This window comes from Salmo salar, chromosome ssa24 (assembly GCF_905237065.1).
Source record: "Salmo salar chromosome ssa24, Ssal_v3.1, whole genome shotgun sequence".
Lineage (NCBI taxonomy): Eukaryota > Metazoa > Chordata > Actinopteri > Salmoniformes > Salmonidae > Salmo > Salmo salar.
The window spans coordinates 22,671,982-22,692,712 of NC_059465.1; the positions used below are offsets into that span (position 1 = coordinate 22,671,982).

General features: G+C 42.5%; 1 protein-coding gene across 2 annotated transcripts in view; it reads left to right on the top strand.

The window, feature by feature from the left end:
* Nucleotides 1-20,731, top strand: part of LOC106585532 (transmembrane protein 132C) — a 214,353-nt gene that overhangs the window by 127,694 nt on the left and 65,928 nt on the right. The gene's annotated exons all lie outside the window — the stretch shown is intronic.

Below are 20,731 nucleotides of genomic sequence, written 5' to 3' on the forward strand. Positions count from 1 at the left end.
TGTGTGTGTGTGTGTGTGTGTGTGTGTGTGTGTGTGTGTGTGTGTGTGTGTGTGTGTGTGTGTGTGTGCCCGTGCGCCTGCGTGTGTGTGTGTTAGAGAGAGATTGGGCGAGAATGGGAGTATGAGAGAAGTGTGTGAGAGCTGGGGTTTGTTAGCTGATGAATGCTGCAGAATGCTGTTAGGCTAATAGGAAATGTGATCCCCTCTCTGGGTTTGATACACTCTAGCGAGAAACCTTTGGTTTGTGCCCATGGTTCATTATAATGGTATAATTAATACCACTCAGCCTTTTCTCTGGTGACACAATATAAAAGGTTGAAGAAATAAATGATTCATTTAAAAGAATCTGATGCATATTAAAACACTTCTTTAATTCAGTAACAGTAAGTTATTCAAAATCTAATTGCCAAATCTTTTTTACATGTTTTCAAGAGAATACGATGAATGGAAATTAGAATGTTCACCTCCTTCTCTTGTTCATAGAAAATACCAACCTAAAATCTAATATAGCGCTGTGGAACACCTGTTCTTTTGGTAAATATTTGATTTAAATAAAGTTGAAGGAGTAATAATGAGACGCAGTGTAAATCTATATGTGCATGTACCTGAGCCGCCTTGAGTTAATTAAGAGATATGTATATTTAGACATGCTTCACTTGGTTTCGGTCGTTCTAGTTCCACATTTAATATAGCAGACAAGTAATGTAGGAAAGCTGGATCTCTATGTAAGGAGATCATATTTGAAGACAGATGGCATATGTGTGGTCATCAAATTGTTATTTGTATCCACGTTTGTATGCTATGTGTAGCACTGTCAATAGTGTACATGTTCACTGGATAGTGTCTGGTGGGCTTCCCCTTGTACTTCACAATCTCAGAAACTAAATTCATTTCAGCTAGCAGCTTTGTATCAGTCCAATTACCAAGGCAACCTGCATGCCACTGCTTCATCTTCCAACTTTGATTTTAGGAAATATGTCTGGAATACAAATTTAGATTCAACATCTCTTTCTCTGTCTCTCTCACTCACTTTCTCACACACACGTGCGCACACGAGCCATGTTGCAATAGCAATTCTCATTCCTTCCCACTGCATAATCACATGGACAATTTGCCTTCTTTTCTTAGCTGGGTCTGTTGTAATGTTCTCGCTGGCAGTTGCACTTGTGAATGAAAAAGCTGGTTGACTGTCATGCCATTAGAGAATAGCACCAGCTTTATAGAGTGAATGTCAGGTCCTGCTGCTCATGGACTGCAGTCAAGAAGCACTTAGTGGGGAAGTGTGACACTGTGACCGCAGAGAGCCTCCCAGACCGGCTGCTCAACTTATCTCCAGACAGACAGACAGACAGACAGACAGACAGACAGACAGACAGACAGACAGACAGACAGACAGACAGACAGACAGACAGACAGACAGACAGACAGACAGACAGACAGACAGACAGACAGACAGACAGACAGACAGACAGACAGACAGACAGACAGACAGACAGACTCTTAAAAGAAACCGTGCTATCTAAGCGTAAAATGTTTTTTTGTCTGCCCCATAGAAGAAACCCTTTGAATAACTATTTTGGGTACCATGTTGAACCCTTTCCACAGAGGGTTCTACATGGGACCCAAAAGGGTTCTACCTGGAACCAAAAAGGGTTATCCTATGGGGACAGTCGACGACCCGTTTTTGGAAGTGTTTTTTATAAGAGTGTAGATGGCAGTCTGGTAACCTTCACTACTCAACAGTACACACCTCTCTGCTTTCACCATGGAACCTATTGTAAAACCCCACACAAGGCCGGACTACCGCATTTGGGGCCCCGGGGCACCAACCTCCAGGAGACTGATTTTTTGGGGGAAAACAGTTAACTTCATGCATTTCAATTTGCAGTTTTATAATGCTATTCTACAAATGTTGTCATGAGGCTAAGAGAAAATGTTGCAGTTTTAAAGCAGGAATCCGCAGGTTGTGTGTGCCTCCATGCCACCCCACCTCTTGTGGTGTTTTTTCACTTACAACGAAACAAGGGGGTTGAAACCTGAGTTGCCTTGAGTTGGCCTTCTGGACAAGATGTGTCTTTGAGCGAAATCCCACCTACTCAAGTGACCCTTGCTGTGCCATGGCCACGGAGCTGGAGAGGAAGTCACTTGCAAGAAACAAACACAGAGCAGACGAAGCCAACATGCTAGCTACCATGTTTGCAGATAAACTGTTTTGGTAGAAGGGACAACGTTTTCATAAAATGTCAACAGAAACAAGCCTCATTCTTGTTTTTTGGATCTGAATCAACTCAACCCCAAAAAAGAAAAAGAAGAGAGAAAAAGACTGTCGTGAAGAGGACACGACAAAACCTATTCCCCCTCAGGAGACTGAAAAGATTTGGCATGGGTCCTCAGATCCTCAAAAGGTTCTACAGCTGCACCATCAAGAGCATCCTGACTGGTTGCATCACTGCCTGGTATGGCAACTGCTCGGCCTCCGACCGCAATGCACTACAGAGGGTAGTGCGAACGACCCAGTACATCACTGCGGCCAAGCTTCCTGCCATCCAGGACCTCTTTACCAGGCGGTGTCAGAGGAAGGCCCTAAAAGTTGTCAAAGACTCCAGCCACCCTAGTCATAGACTGTTCTCTCTACTACCGCACGGCAAGCGGTACTGGAGCACCAAGTCTAGGTCCAAGAGGCTTCTAAACAGCTTCTACCCCCAAGCCATAAGACTCCTGAATATCTCATCAAATGGCTACCCAGACTATTTGCATTGCCCCCCCTCCCCCTCTTTACACCGCTGCTATTCTCTGTTGTTGTCATCTATGCATAGTCACTTCAATAACTCATGTACATACTACCTCTACATGTACATACTACCTCAACTAACCAGTGCCCCCGCACATTGACTCTGTACCGGTACCCCCTGTAAATAGTCTCGCTATTGTTGTTTTACTACTGGTCTTTAATTACTTGTTACTTTTATCTCTTATTGTTGTCTGTATTTTTGAAACTGCATAGTTGGTTGGGGGCTCCTAAGTAAGCATTTCACTGTAAGGTTGTATTCTGCGCATTTGAATAATACAATTTGATTTGATTTGTCTAATTTACTGTAGCTTTTACAGTGAAAAAATACCATGTTATTGTTTGAGGAGAGTGCACAACAACAAAAAACGTTTATCACGGCAACTGGTTTGATACATTCACCTCTGAAGGTAAATAATGTAGTTACATTCAGTAATCTTGCTCTGATTTTTCATCCTGAGGGTCCCAGAGATAAAATGTAGCATAGTTTTGTTTGCTAAAATCAATTGTTATATTATAATGTAGGAACTGGGTTCTACAGTGTAAACCCCTGCTGTCTCTGAAAAAAAGGGTCAGATTCTTTAGAGGCTAGTAATGGGCCATCAAGTAATAGGATGGTTACATTAGCATGACACGTTACACTGGTTACAGCACAACACCACATCCTATGTATGTAACGGACACTGTTGTAACACTGACTTATTTGGTATTAATGTCTTTCCACCCCCCCACCCCCATTTAGCTTTAGTCAATAGACCATTGATGGTGATTCACAACCCTTGAGAGCAATGAAGAAGACATGGTTGAATTCATAAACGGTGCAGACGTTCTCACTATAATGTATTCATATTCAATCAATATTGTTATCAAATCAAAACCAACGTGACATATGCACAGGATACAGTCGGGTGTATACAGTGGGGTGTATTTTGCATTGTACCATATACTATTGAAGTAAAAAGTTGTTACATATTTTCCCAATGTCACACTATGGACATTTTGGATGGAGAAAACAAAGTCAGCCATTGATGATGAGGAACATTGTAACCTTTCAGCTACACGACATGCATCGCCCTAAGTACTGTGTCAATGTGACATTCTACCACCTCCACCAGAAACCAACCGAATCAACTTTATTTCTCATTATTTCAATTCACAAGATCGAATGGAAGGAGGTCATAATCGAAGTAAGCATACGGCGATTAGAAAACCTGATTTTCGGAGCAATCTTTCGAATTATTAGGACATGTAAATAACTTAATCTGTGTTCCAGCTGTGTATTTGATCTGCGCATGTGCCAGCACCGGGTAGCGCAAGCCTCCCTCTTATGAACAAGTGAAGTGAGTTCGGAAAAACGGAAAGTATGCATCTTATAAAAACACTATATATACAAACATATGTAGACACCCCTTCAAATTAGTGGATTCCGCTATTTCAGCCACACCCGTTGCTGACAGATGTATAAAATTGAGCACACAGCCATGCATTCTCCATAGACAAACACTGGCAGTAGAATGACCCTACTGAAGAGCTTAGTGACTTTCAACAACTTTCAAACAAGTCAGTTTGTGAAATGTCTGCCTAGCTAGAGCTGCCCCGCTCAACTGTAAGTGCTGTTATTGTGAAGTGGAAACATCTAGGAGCATCAACCGCTCAGCCACAAAGGGACCGCTGAGTGCTGAAGCGCGTAGCGTGTAAAAATTGTCTGTCCTCGGTTGCAGCACTCACTACTGCGTTCCAAACTTCATCTGGAATCAACTACAGCACAAGAACTGTTCGTCGGGAGCTTCATGAAATGGGTTTTAATGGTCGAGCACCCGCACACAAGCCTAAGATCACCGTGAGCAATGCTAAGTGTTGGCTGGAGTGGTGTAAAGCTTGCCGGCTTTGGACTCTGGAGCTTCAAAATCTAGTCCGATGGACAAATCTGGGTTTGGCGGATGCGAGGAGAATGCTACCTGCCCCAATGCATAGTGCCAACTGTAAGGTTTGGTAGAAGAGGAATAATGGTCTGGGGCTGTTTTTCATGGTTTTTCATGGCCCCTAGTTCCAGTCAAGGGAAATATTAACGCTACAGCATACAATGCCATTTTAGATGATTCTGTGCTTCTAACTTTGTGGCAACAGTCTGGGGAAGGCCCTTTCCTGTTTCAGCATGACAATGTCCCTTGCACAAAGCGAGGTTCATACAGAAATGGCTTGTCGAGATCGGTGTGGAATAATTTGACTGACCTGCACAGAGCCCTGACCTCAACCCCATTGAACACCTTTGGGATGAATTGGAACACCGACTGCGACCCAGGCCTAAACGCCCAACATCAGTGCCCGACCTCACTAATTCTCTTGTGGCTTGAATGGAAGCACGTCCCTGCAGCAATGCCTTCCCAGAAGAGTGGAGGCAATTATAGCAGAAAAGGGGGGACCAACTCTATATTAATGCCCATGATTTATGAATGAGATGTTCGACTAGCAGGTGTCCACATACTTTTGGTCATGTAGTGTAGTTTTCTCGTACAAACTGTATGAGACAAACCGAACTCAGAATCAAAAAGTATTTGCAAAAATAACATGGTCACTGTGGTACAATGTTTCTTTTGATTGCCTAATCAGTAGCCTGATTTCAGATGTGTCCATGTAAACATGCTTATTAGGGAAATCATTCTTCTTGCAAAGCAAGTAAACATTTTAAACAAACTATTATATTAACTTGACTATCCACAATAATCACATTATGTGCATGTAACCGTGCTCATTGTAATAGTCACATTTGGGGGGTGAAAACAGCCCCTTTTACCTAGTAAAGTTTTTAATTGTGAATTTAAATAAAAACGTGGATTTTTTCATAATAGAGATTTATGTGGTCAGTTTTTTTTAAATCATACAGCAAGTAGTCCAAGTCTCCCATGGTTCTGTTACTCTGGCAATGTTGATGCTGATGGAATAAAAAAAAAAGTGTCAATGGCTTTTCCAAACCAAGTTTTCATAGTATTGATTCTATCTCAATGTAATTTTATATTCATTTCTCAAATGTCATCAGTAAAAGGGAAAATACCAAGTCCTATGCTTAGATGTTCAGTGAGAGGAGACTTGAAATAGACAAGAAGGCATTGTTAGATTAATTTATGGCGCAATTTTCTTATTTATTTTAATAATGGAGCATTTTCTAAATTCAAATAGACCCCCTGCAACTGGATACAGACATTTTATGAAACTCCTGTTTCCATGAATTGAGGACGAAGACAGTATCGCTAAATTTGGTCGAAAATTCTCTGTGCTTCACCAAATAGTACTTTTCCTGTAACTACCAGTAATGGATAATAAACATATTTGCTTAAATCACATTATCTGGTGTAACAATCTGTAGCTATTAGTGGGACATGAGGGACAAGTCCGAGTCTGTGGGGGTTGTTGGCACTATGTGGGAAAACATGAAAATAATTGTTACTTCAGTAGTACACGGTATCATGCAACGTCATATTCCCGTATAGACCCCACTGTATCCTGTGCATATGCCACATAAATGTTGATTTTGACTTGATAACATAATATTGATATAATATGAGTACATTATAGTGTGAAAGTACACACCATTAATGAATTCAACCACATTTTCTCCAATGCTTTCCAGGGTTGTGAATCGCCATCAATGCTCTGTTGACTACACCTAAATGGGGGGTGGGGGTGGAAAGACATTACAACCAAATAAGTCAATGTCACAACAGTGTCCTTTACATACATACTGTAGGATGTGGTGTTGTGCCGTAACCAGTGTAACATGTGTCGTGCTAATGTAACCATCCTATTACTTGATGGCCCATAACTAGTCTACCAATATGTCATGCAGATGAGCCATTGTTTATTTGACTGACCACATTGGATATTCATTCAGTCCTTCAAGTTGGGTTGTTCACAGTAGGAATCAAAGCCATGCAATGTAGGCAATGTGCTCAACAGGCAAACAGCCTCATATAGCTAACTATAACTATATAGCTAACTATTTTGGTCGATTACAAACCAAATTATTATTGAATCACAAAGCATCGGCACTCAACTGCCTTGGTTTCTCAAATGACTGCCTCACCTGGTTCACCAACTACTTCTCAGATAGAGTTCAGTGTGTCAAATCGGAGGGTCTGTTGTCCGGACCTCTGGCAGTCTCTATGGGGGTGCCACCGGGTTAAATTCTCGGACCGACTCTCTTCTCTGTATACATCAATGATATCGCTCTTGCTGCTGGTGATTCTCTGATCCACCTCTACGCAGACGACACCATTCTGTATACCTCTGGCCCTTCTTTGGACACTGTGTTAACTAACCTCCAGACGAGCTTCAATGCCATACAACTCTCCTTCCGTGGCCTCCAACTACTCTTAAATGCAAGTAAAACTAAATGCATGCTATTCACCAGATCGCTGCCCGCACCTGCCCGCCCGTCCTGCATCACTACTCTGGACAGTTCTGACTTAGAATATGTGGAGAACTACAAATACCTAGGTGTCTGGTTGGACTGTAAACTCTCCTTCCAGACTCACATTAAGCATCTCCAATTCAAAATTAAATCTAGAATCGGCTTCCTATTTCGCAACAAAGCATCCTTCACTCATGCTGCCAAACATACCCTCGTAAAACTGACCATCCTACCGATCCTTGACTTTGGCGATATCATTTACAAAATAGCCTCCAACACTATGCCAAACAAATTGGATGCAGTCTATCACAGTGCCATACCTTTTGTCATCAAAGCCCCATACAGTGAGGGAAAAAAGTATTTGATCCCCTGCTGATTTTGTATGTTTGTCCACTGACAAAGAAATGATCAGTCTATAATTTTAATAATGGTAGGTTTATTTGAACAGTGAGAGACAGAATAACAACAAAAAATCCAGAAAAACGCATGTCAAAAATGTTATAAATTGATTTGCATTTTAATGAGGGAAATAAGTATTTGACCCCTCTGCAAAACATGACTTAGTACTTGGTGGCAAAACCCTTGTTGGAAATCACAGAGGTCAGACGTTTCTTGTAGTTGGCCACCAGGTTTGCACACATCTCAGGAGAGATTTTGTCCCACTCCTCTTTGCAGATCTTCTCCAAGTCATTAAGGTTTCGAGGCTGACGTTTGGCAACTCAAACCTTCAGCTCCCTCCACAGATTTTCTATGGGATTAAGGTCTGGAGACTGGCTAGGCCACTCCAGGACCTAAATGTGCTTCTTCTTGAGCCACTCCTTTGTTGCCTTGGCCGTGTGTTTTGGGTCATTGTCATGCTGGAATACCTATCCACAACCCATTTTCAATGCCCTGGCTGAGGGAAGGAGGTTCTCACCCAAGATTTGACGGTACATGGCCCCGTCCATCGTCCCTTTGATGCGGTGAAGTTGTCCTGTCCCCTTAGCAGAAAAACACCCCCAAAGCATAATGTTTCCACCTCCATGTTTGACGGTAGGGATGGTGTTCTTGCGGTCATAGGCAGCATTCCTCCTCCTCCAAACACGGCGAGTTGAGTTAATGCCAAAGAGCTCCATTTTGGTCTCATCTGACCACAACACTTTCACCCAGTTGTCCTCTGAATCATTCAGATGTTCATTGGCAAACTTCAGATGGGCATGTATACGTGCTTTCTTGAGGAGGGGGACCTTGCGGGCGCTGCAGGATTTCAGTCCTTCACGGCATAGTGTGTTACCAATTGTTTTCTTGGTGACTATGGTCCCAGCTGCCTTGAGATCATTGACAAGATCCTCCCGTGTAGTTCTGGGCTGATTCCTCACCATTCTCATGATCACTGCAACTCCACGAAGTGAGATCTTGCATGGAGCCCCAGGCCGAGGGAGATTGACAGTTCTTTTGTGTTTCTTCCATTTGCGAATAATCGCACCAACTGTTGTCACCTTCTCACCAAACTGCTTGGTGATGGTCTTGTAGCCCATTCCAGCCTTGTGTAGGTCTACAATCTTGTCCCTGACATCATTGGAGAGCTCTTTGGTCTTGGCCATGGTGGAGAGTTTGGAATCTGATTGACTTGATTGATTCTGTGGACAGGTGTCTTTTATACAGGTAACAAGCTGAGATTAGGAGCACTCCCTTTAAGAGTGTGCTCCTAATCTCAGCTCATTACCTGTATAAAATACACCTGGCAGCCAGAAATCTTTCTGATTGAGAGGGGGTCAAATACTTATTTCCCTCATTAAAATGCAAATCAATTTATAACATTTTTTGACATGCGTTTTTCTGGATTTTTTTGTTGTTATTCTGTCTCTCACTGTTCAAATAAACCTACCATTAAAATTATAGACTGATAATTTCTTTGTCAGTGGGCAAACGTACAAAATCAGCAGGGGATCAAATACTTTTTTCCCTCACTGTATACTACCCACCACTGTGACCTGTACGCTCTCGTTGGCTGGCCCTCGCTTCATACTCGCCGCCAAACCCACTGGCTCCATGTCATCTACAAGTCTCTGCTAGGTAAAGCCCCGCCTTATCTCAGCTCACTGGTCACCATAGCAGCACCCACCTGTAGCACGCGCTCCAGCAGATCTATCTCGTCACCCCCAAAGCCAATTCTTCCTTTGGTCGCCTTTCCTTCCAGTTCTCTGCTGCCAATGACTGGAACGAACTGCAAAAATCACTGAAACTGGAGACTCATATCTCCCTCACTAGCTTTAAGCACCAGCTGTCAGAGCAGCTCACAGATCACTGCACCTGTACATAGCCCATCTGTAAATAGCCCATCCAACTACCACATCCCCATACTGTATTTATTTATTTATCTTGCTCCTTTGCACCCCAGTATCTCTACTTGCACATTCATCTTCTGCACATCTACCATTCCAGTGTTTAATTGCTATATTACTTCGCCACCGTGGCCTATTTATTTCCTTACCTCCCTTATCCTACCTCATTTGCACACACTGTATATAGACTTTTTCTACTGTATTATTGACTGTATGTTTGTTTATTCCATGTGTAACTCTGTATTGTTGTATGTGTCAAACTGCTTTGATTTATCTTGGCCAGGTCGCAGTTGTAAATGAGAACTTGTTCTCAACTAGCCTACCTGGTTAAATAAAGGTGAAATATATATAAAAAAAATTAAATAAGAAAAACTTCAAGAGTATTTCTTACCTCTCTTTTGGTGTTATTTTTTTACCACAACCACAACTTCTACAACCTCAGGTTTCCTCGAAATGAGAATGTGTCCACCAGTATCTCCCTGAGAAATACATGTTTGTGTGATGTTAGCATAGATTCAATGGAATTTGACCAAAACAATGGAAATGCCATTAAAATGCATGGAGGAAAGATCCTGAAACTTCTCATTGCCCACCAGCAAAATGTGCCTACATTTAGGCTATTGTTTATACACTGAGTGTATAAAAAATTAAGGACACCTGCTCTTTCCATGACATAGACTGACCAGGTGAATCCAGGTGAAAGCTATGATCCCTTATTGGTCACTTGTTAAATCCACTTTATTCAGAGTAGATGAAGGTGAGGAGCTGGGTTAAAGAAGGATTTTTAAGCCTTGAGACAATTTGAGGTATGGATTGTGTATGTGTGCCATTTAGAGGGCGAAGGGCTTTAACTGCCTTTGAACGGGGTATGGTAGAAGAAAAAACAAGAAAAAAACTACACCTCTTAAACCTTGAAAAATTAATTCCAATGTTTATCAGATTTCTGGATTGGTCTTGAGCAATCTTTTTCTCACTTCTTTTTCTTTTTTGGGGTTGAGTTGATTCAGATCCAAGAATGAATGATGCTTGTTTCTGTCGACATTTTCAGAAAATGTTGTCCCTTCTACCAAAACAGTTTATCTGCAAACAAACTAGCTAGCTGGTTGGCTTTGTCTGCTTTGTGTTTGTTTCTTGCAAATGACTTCCTCTCCAGTGTCGGGGCCATGGCTCAGCAAGGGTTGTTCGAGAAGGCGGGATATCGTGCAAAGACACACCTTGCCCAGATGGCCAGCCCAAGGCGGCTCAGGGCTCAACCCCCTTGTTTTTGTTGAAAGTGAAAAAGCAACACAAGGTGGGGCAGCATGGGGCTGCCAACGATCTGCGGATTCCTGCTTTAAAGGAAAAAATGTAGAGAAACAATTGCTGTTTTATAGCTCAGCTCATGCTATTATTCACATTTTGCCTGAGAAAAGATTTGGAAGTTTTAAAGCAGATTTCCTGCTATTCTACACATTTTGCCATGAGACTGAGAGAATTTTGCAGTTTTAAAACAAATTTCCTGCAATTCTACACATTTTGCTATCATATGATATCTGGGGGGCCCCCTACCTCTGACCCTGACACCACACCACTTTTGCACAACATTCTGTACAGTCTACTACTTCACGCTGAATGCAAAAGTCCTCTGCTGTGATAAAATATGTAAAATATTCTGTAACAAGTGTTGTTTTTGTGCTCAATGGTGGATCTATTCATAATCATTTGGCTTGATTACTCTACTGTTGTTTTTTATAGCATGTTGATCATACTTTGCTATTTGCTCCTCAGCATTTTTTAAATTTAACCAGGCAAGTCAGTTAAGAACAAATTCTTATTTACAGTGACGGCCTACTGGGGAACAGTGGGTTAACTGCCTTGTTCAGAGGCAGAACAACAGATTTTTACCTTGTCAGTTCGGGGATTCGATCTAACAATGTTTTGGTTACTGGACCAACACTCTAACCACTAGGCTACCTGCCGCCCTTTTACCCAGGCCAGCTTCATCTCTCCAGTGGCCACTTGAATAACCCATACATCTTACTGCATAACCATGAACTTTCCAGAGCAAACGCCCAGCAACATCTCCCTAACATGTATCACTATTATTCTCATTCTTGTCTTCCTTTTATTTGACAGTGTCTGAGTGGGGGTTTACGTCTTTTCTCCTCCTGTCGCTATCTCTCGTTCTTTTCTGGACAGGCTGAATTGAAAAGCTCCGTTGGGTATTGGTCTCAGAGGGGACTTGGCTTGTTCCCCTGTCACTCTATCGTTCTCTCTCTTCCTCATTGTCTTTCTGTCATTCTCTCTCGCTCTCTTTTTCGCTCTCTCTCATTCTTCCACTGAATAGTTAGACGACTAGAAAGCCTCTAGAATAAATAATAGTCTACTAGATATTTGTTTATTTTTTTCTCCTCAAACTGTATTTCAAGATACTTTGTCCCATCACCTTCTCTGCCTATTATCAGAAGTGAATACACTTGAGAGGCCACGTCAAATACCCAGCCACTTAATTTACTGATAATGAAGTGTCCGCGGCAACAATACACCTCAGGTGGCCTTACGCACCTCTGGAATTATTTATGGTTGTAACATATCCATTAATTTTCTGTTTCATAATATTGTCTTTCTTTTCAACATATGTTTTTCTCTCTTTTCTAACTCTTGACTTTTGTAATGCACAGTATTTCCCTGTCAGTAATCAAGCATTGAGGGATTTAGTGAGGGTGTCGGTTAGGAGATTGTTGGGGGGGCTCCTAGATTGGGTTTCATGCTCTGACTGTTGGGGTCCCATCTCACGATGCAGCCCTAACAACAGACTCACCTCTGGGGTGGGTGCGTGACGAGAGCGGCCTTGGCTAAAACACTTCTGACGGGCTCCCCCACGGCTGTGAAATGAAATTCCCCCACAGCTTAGTGAAATTTCATCTGGGCTTCACTAGCTATTACCACCGCAGTTCCTTCTCGTCCTATTTCCTACCCCCACCCTTCTCACCTTCCTGGTCCCTGGTAGTTGTGGTTTGACTAAAAGGGCTTTGTAAGTTAAACTGATTCTATCCTTCTGATGTATTATTATTGTCAAGGCTAACCAAATTGCAGCCACATTTGAAAAGAGTTGGCCAAAGTAGAAAAACAAAGCCGGCTGTTTTCTGTATTCATGCAGGACGTTTGAGGAAACATACACAGTAGCTATGGTTGGCTTGTTGAGGTCTATGTTTATACAGCCTCTCCTATTCCATAAGCTTATAAGGATATATGTTTGACCAATTTTTGTTACATTTTCCCTTTTCTGCAAATTTGCACTGTATATTGTAATTTTATATTTTCTGTCATTGCAGCTGAGAACAGTGTGTGTATGTTTTACAGACTGTTTTGAGCACAGCACAAGTCTTCTTCGTAGCACAGACAGGTGTATACTGGACTGGTGCTTTTCATATGTGACTTCCATGGATTTAATTTGCTGAGATATAGAAGTAGAAAATTACAGTTGTGCTAGCACTTAACTTCTGCTAGAGTTGTTTGCATATTTATGACTGCCGGTAGCTTTGCTCAGAGACAAGCCAGATGACTCTGAAGCACAGAATTAGTCAGCAAGCAAGTGAATGACAGTAGTGAGTAATTGGCAGTTAGCGTATTGCATAATTTATGTGAAATAAAATTACCTTTTCAGCCACAGGTTATATTATACAATACATCCAGGAATTCATAAAAACGTTGTCTACACAATTTCTGAGCACCTTTTTATAGTCTCCATATTACTCATATAATATAATTCCCATAATGCCTGTATCCTATCTTCAAATATTTTGGATTTATAAAAATGTAGTAAAGAAAGGTGATGTTTGTGAACTATTGATTCCTGATCGAATATGACAGGTTATCTTGCATATGTGAGGAGCACTCCTCTCAGAATAAATAAGTTACTGTGTGTGTGTGTGTGTGTGTGTGTGTGTGTGTGTGTGTGTGTGTGTGTGTGTGTGTGTGTGTGTGTGTGTGTGTGTGTGTGTGTGTGTGTGTGTGTGTGTGATGCAGAGTGCTGATATATCACTGTTCCATCTGGATGAGCATGGGAACAGCAGACATTTCAGGGTAGTGTTTTCTAGCACCACTGGAGCCCTAAATTTGATTATTTTTTGAATTCACAAGTGCTTTGGAGTTTGCAAGAGGCCCCCTCCCTTCAAAGCCTCCCTGTAGTGTGATGTACTATAGTGTGGTGCCTCTATTCTACTGACTGTGTTCAGGATATGTCCATCACCACATCTCATACTGGCCTCTGTCAACTCATTTCCCCATCTCTTACAGACTGTGTGGTGCTATGTGTGGTTGCATCCTGGCTTCTCCATGTCCAATTGGCTATGTAGTTTTACACATTCATGAAAAATCCCTCCCTACACACACACACACACACACACACACACACACACACACACACACACACACACACACACACACACACACACACACACACACACACACACACACACACACACACACACACACCAATGATGGTTGCGTAGCAGTGTAAGCCCCAGCGGTGTAAGGGAGAGAACACAGAAGCACCTATCACATCTCTCAGAGATTAAATGACAGTGTCACAGTGAAACATTGGCTCTGATAATAGGACAATAGAGCCAGTTTCAATTATGGTCTTTCTCTAGAGAGGACTGCAAGAAATGAATTACCTCAGGAAGGACAGTTTTATTTGTTCTATCAGTTTATTCTCGGTGACATTTAAATCTTTATTTCTTTAGACTCCTTGGGGCTTAAACACTCAATAGCTAGCCTCCTCTTACCAAGATAGGCTTTTGTTAGCTGTGTGTGACTGAAATCGCTCAGGTATCGCAAATGTGAGTTTCAGACCATATCAGAAGTACCAGAACAATACACCATGAACCACATACTGTTGTTTGTAAAGGACTTGTTTTTAGCATGAAATGAGTACCTGTCTCCATGTAAATAGCAGAATGATGTTTTAACATATGTGATGGCTGGGTCTTATCAACGTGTTTATTTCACCCCTGCTGGTAATGCTTTGTTGTAGTGATTGAGAGAATGAGAGGTTTGCGATGGCCTGTCCTGTGTGTAGCCTGTCTCCTCTCCTCTCCATGTCAGAGTGAGGACTCTCAGTTTTGTGAGCTCTCTCTCCAGCTTCCCATCTCATCTCAGCCAGCCTGCCAGCTGCTCTTTCCTCAGTCCTCCACAGCCCTTATCTAGCTCTTCCCAAACGTGTCTCTGTGGTGCTGTTGGCTTGACTGCCTGTCTGTGTGACCTGGCTCAGACATGGCCCCGCCTCAGTAGAACAACACAGCCAGTTTACAAGTGATTATCAGCCCAGCCGTATGGAACACATCCAAAGGCCTTTGGTGTAAATTAAGTAGAGTCCATGCTGGAAGTCTGAGAGACTGTCTGTCCCAGGGTCTGGAGGGAGGGAGCTGGTCCCCCTGTGATGCCTGTGATTAACTTTGCAAAATGGCGCCGACAGAGATGGTCGCCTTGCTTCGAGTCCTTAGGAAACTATGCAGTATATATATATATTTTTTAATGTATTATTTCTTACATTGCTACCCCAGGAAATCTTAAGTCTTATTACATACAGCCGGGAAGAACTATTGGATATAAGAGCGACGTCAACTTACCAACATTACGACCAGGAATACAACTTTCCCAAAGTGGATTCTCTGTTTGGACCACCACCCAGGACAATGGATCTAATCCCAGAAGCCGACCCAAAACAACTGCGCCGCAGAAGGGGCAGACGGAGTGGCCTCCTGGTCAGACATAGACGTGCACATCGCCCACTGCTCCCGAGTATAGTACTCACCAATGTCCAGTCTCTTGACAACTAGGTAGATGGAATTCGAGCAAGGGTTGCCCTACAGAGAGACATCAGAGATTGTAACATTCTCTATTTCACGGAAACATGGCTCTCTCGGGATATGTTATCGGAATCGGTTCAGCCACCGGGCTTCTCGATGCATCACGCCGACAGAGATAAACACCTCTCTGGGAAAAGGAAGGGCGGGGGTGTATGCTTCATGATTAACGACTCATGGTGTAATCATAACAACATACAGGATCTCAAGTCCTTCTGCTCACCTGATCTAGAATTCCTTACAATCAAATGCCGGCCATATAACCTCCCAAGAGAATTCTCGTCAGTTATCGTCACAGCTGTGTACATTCCCCCTCAAGCAGACACCACGACGGCCCTCAAGAACTTCACTGGACTCTATGTAAACTGGAAACCACATATCCTGAGGCTGCATTTATTGTAGCTGGGGATTTTAACAAAGCAAATTTGAGAACAAGGCTACCTAAATTCTATCAGCATATTCATTGCAGTACTAGCGGGGGTAATACACTCGACCACTGCTATTCTAACTTCCGTGATGCATACAAAGCCCTCCCCCGCCCTCCCTTCGGCAAATCCGACCACGACGCCATTTTGCTCCTACCGTCTTATAGGCAGAAACTCAAACAGAATGTACCAGTGACTAGAAACATTCAACGCTGGTCTGACCAATCGGAATCCAAGATTTCTTTGATCACGCAGACTGGGATATGTTCCGGTCAACATCAGAGAACAACATCAATCTATACACTGACTCGGTGAGTGAGTTTATAAGGAAGTGCATTGGAGATGTTGTACCCACTGTGATTATTAAAACCTACCCTAACCAGAAACCGTGGATGGATGGCAAAACTGAAATCGCGAACCACCGCATTTAACCTTGGAAAGAGGTCTTGGAATATGGCTGAATATAAACAGTGTAGTTATTCTCTCCGCAAGGCAATCAAACTAACAGAATGCCGGTACAGGGACAGAGTGGAGTTGCAATTCAATGGCTCAGACATGAGACGTATGTGGCAGGGTCTACAGGAAATCATGGACTGCAAAAAGATGTCACGGACATCGACGTCACGCTTCCAGACAAAGTAAACACCTTCTTTGCCCGCTTTGAGGATAACACAGTGCCACCGTCGCGGCCCGCTAACAAGGACTGCACCCCCTCCCCTCTCCTTCTCTGTGGCCGACGTGAGTAAAACATTTAAACATGTTAACCCTCGCAAGGCTGCTGGCCCAGACGACATCCCTAGCCGTGTCCTCCGAGCATGCACAGACCAGCTGGCTGGTGTGTTTACGGACATATTCAATCACTCTCTATCCCAGTCTGCTGTCCCCACATGCTTCAAGATGGCCACCATTGTTCCTGTACCCAAGAAGGCTAAGATAACTGAACTAAATGACTACCGCCCCATAGCACTCACTTCTATCATCATAAAGTGCTTTGAGAGACAAGTCAAGGATCATATCACCTCCACCTTACCGGCCACCCTAGACCAACTTCAGTTTGCATACCGCCCCAACAGGTCCACAGACGATGCAATCGCCATCACACTTCACACTGCCCTATCCCATCTGGACAAGAGGAATACCTATGTAAGAATGCTGTTCATTGACTACAGCTGAGCATTCAACACCATAGTACCCTCCAAGCTCATCATTATGCTGGAGTCCCTGGGTCTCAACCCCGCCCTGTGCAATTGGGTCCTGGACTTTCTGACGCGCTACCCCCAGGTGGTGAAGGTAGGAAACAACATCTCCACTTTGCTGACCCTCAACACTGGGGCCCCACAAGAATGCGTGCTCAGCCCCCTCCTGTACTCCCTGTTCACCCCCGACTGTGTGGCCATGCACGCCTCCAACTCAATCATCAAGTTTGCAGATGACACAACAGCAGTGGGCTTGATTACCAACAACGACGAGACAGCCTACAGGGAGGAAGTGAAATGGTCCACCCACACAGACAGTGTGGTGAAGAAGGCGCAACAGAGCCTCTTCAACCTCAGGAGGCTGAAGAAATTTGGCTTGTCACCCAAAAACCCTGACAAACTTGTACAGGTGCACAATCGAGAGCATCCTGTCGGGCTGTATCACAGCCTGGTACGGCAACTGCACAGCCCTCAACCGTAAGGCTCTCCAGAGGGTGGTGCGGTCTGCACAATGCATCAGCGGGGTCCAACTACCTGCCCTCCATGACACCTACAGCACCCGATGTCACAGGAAGGCCAAAAAGAGAATCAAGGACAACAACCACCCGAGCCACTGCCTGTTCACACCATTACCATCCAGAAGGCGAGGTCAGTACAAGTGCATCAAAGCTGGGACCGAGAGACTGAAAAACAGCTTCTATCTCATGGCCATCAGACTGCTAAACAGCCTACATTGAGACCCAATCACTGGCCACTTTAATAAATGGATCACTAGTCACTTTAAACAATGACACTTTAAATAATGCCACTTTAATAATGTTTACATATCTTACATTACTCATATCGTATGTATATACTGCATTTTATACCATCTATTACACCTTGCCTATGCCGCTCGGCCATCGCTTATCCATATATTTATATGTACATAATCTCAGTCACCTCTTTAGATTTGTGTGTATTAGGTAGTTGTTAGGGAATTGTTAGATTACTTGTTAGATATTACTGCACTGTCGGAACTAGAAGCACAAGCATTTCGCTACATTCACATTAACATCTGCTGACCATGTGTATGTAACCAATAAAATTTGATTTGATTTTGATTTGATAACAGACAGAAGTTTTGAGGAATAATCCTAGATGGATCTCTCTTGGTGTATCTTTAATTCATTAGGACATTGGACCGGTAACTCTCACAAATGTTTACTACTATGTATTATTTATTTGTTCGTATTTTTATAAAGTGTACTGCACTGTTGAGGAAATCTTGCAAGTAGACTTTTTCACTGTACACGTTACACTCTGTATCCTGTGCACGTGACAATTCAACTTTGATTTCATTTGACCTGGGTCAAGTGCAACAGTAGCAACACATGAGCAGAGACTGGACTGTAACAATGGAACTGTACATGCAGTGTTACAGCAAGCAATCTATTGATAAATAGAACATAAATAGAAGATAGAATAGTATTTTCAGCCTTTCTCTCCTGCCCCGACCACCCATGAGAACTAGTGGTTTATTGGACAAATTAAGTAAGGTACAGTATCTCCTTTACCAGTAACATTAGCAGCTTCAGATGTTGATTAGCTTAACCTTATCTTCAAAAGTTCAGACAGACTTCATAGCAACAATTGTCGCAATACATTAAAGGACAAGTTAACTTTTTTTGGCATGTTATAGAAGTGTCCAGACACTTTTTTTTTGCTATTTCACTTGGTTTTGAGAAACTTACCCAACCAGCAATAGATGTGTGTGCTTTCTCGTTTCTCATATCACCACAATGGGAACGAGAAAGAATGCGCATGCTGGCACATGGAAAAATATCGCTCGACTCCAACAAAGTGGAATACGACGTTGTGGATAAAGTTCGGAATTACACATTTTCATGTGTACAACATCTAAAAACCTGCATCACTATACTGAGAGCTTTGCCGTTTCTAAAAGGACGTATTTGGGTGTTTTTGGAGGCTTTGTTAATGTTTTTCCGTAGCCCCCATACTGCAGAACAAGCAATGAGGAAGTCTATTGCTGGTGGGGTAAGTTTCTCAAAACCAAGTGAAATCGCAAAAAAAAGTGTCTGGACACTTCTGTAACATGCCATATACATTTACATCTGAAAAGAGATTTGGTAAAAAAAGTGAACTTGTCCTTTAAGTGTACTTTATTTAATTAAATGCATCGCATTCTGACAGCTTACATGGTCTGTCGAATATAAGCACATTACACACGCATGCACACACACGTACACTTTCACGCTGTATTTTAACTATATAGCGCCATTTCTATTCAGTGACTCACAGTGTGTTACTTTGGTGTAAACTAATGTTTTTTCAGGCTTATCTAACCTCACCTGCATGGTAGACCTCCCCCACCAGTCTGTCCAGTGTTAATATCCACCGACAAGCTGCTCACCAGGACTCATCTCACACTAGCTGTCGCCATTTGTTTCCACTGCTCTTATGAACAAGGTGGTGTCATCAAAGTCAAAGGGCCAAAATAAAATGTGCATGTAGCTATTTGAATTTCTCTTCTCCTCAATATATCCTCTTTCTTCACAATCTCTCTTCTCCTCCCATATCCTCCCCTCCCCTCCCCTCTCCTATCCTATCTATTTTTCTACGGGCTTCATTACTCAGAAATGTTTCTCTCTGCTCTTTTTATTGTAGTCCAATTTCTTTGTTTGACAAAATTGCTAAATTGCCAAATGTCTGTGTGTTAAGGTTAAGCTCAGAGAACAAAGAAAACTTTCATCTGGCATCATATCTTCCTGATATCTCAGGAGCTGGCGTGCTACTGTATATTCAAAGGAAATATGAAACCTCGTAAAGTCCTTAATTTTCACAGCCACCTTTGATATGCCGTAGGGAGGGCAATAATTGACATCTCTAAATCAAAAACCTGAAATCATCCTCTGTTCCTCTGCAGAATAATTTGCGGAGAGAATTTTTTATTTTATTCTTTCAGTGTTTAAGTTCACCCTTTTGGAACCCTTTTTTCTAAAAGTGTAGCTTGCCAAATCCTGCTGCTCCTCAGTCACTTTTATTAGTTTGACTTTACTCCAGTGGTCACCAACCGGTCGATTGCATTAACCCACATTTTTTCTTGCACTGGCTCTATGTACACTGTCATTCATATTCCATTCACCCAGCTCAATATAACATTGACAGGTTTAGGCTACTACACGATACAAAATTTTTCCTGCACCCATCATGAGTTTGCTACAACCTAGCCTATGATTGAAAGTTTACAACACAGGTGCACAGGTAGAGAGAATTCTGACTATTCAAGGTGACAGACAGTGACACATTCAATACTGCTTTGCAAACTCTTGCCTGCATCTAGCTGATCTAGGGTGTAAACATTATTCCAACAGTTACAAATGTGAGTTTCTATTGGACAAAGTAAGGTGTTTATCCCTGTTTCCTTTTGTTTGCATCCGTTTTAAGAAACGTTTTTCAACAGCATCGGTGGAATGAATACACCTCTGATCACACGCAAACAGTTCACTTTCATAGCAGCCACATAAAAACAGCACGATCATTTTGCTCATTGTATATATAATTCCTTCTTGCAACTATCTACACACTCTCCTCCTCCCTTCGCTTGTGGACTTCAGTGAACAACACATCAGCTGTCTGTGACCAGGCGAAAATACTTTTCCAAGCCAAACCTACATATCATGACTGCTAACCGATAAACACAGCCTACATCGTTGTCACGACATAGTCAACTAGAACTAC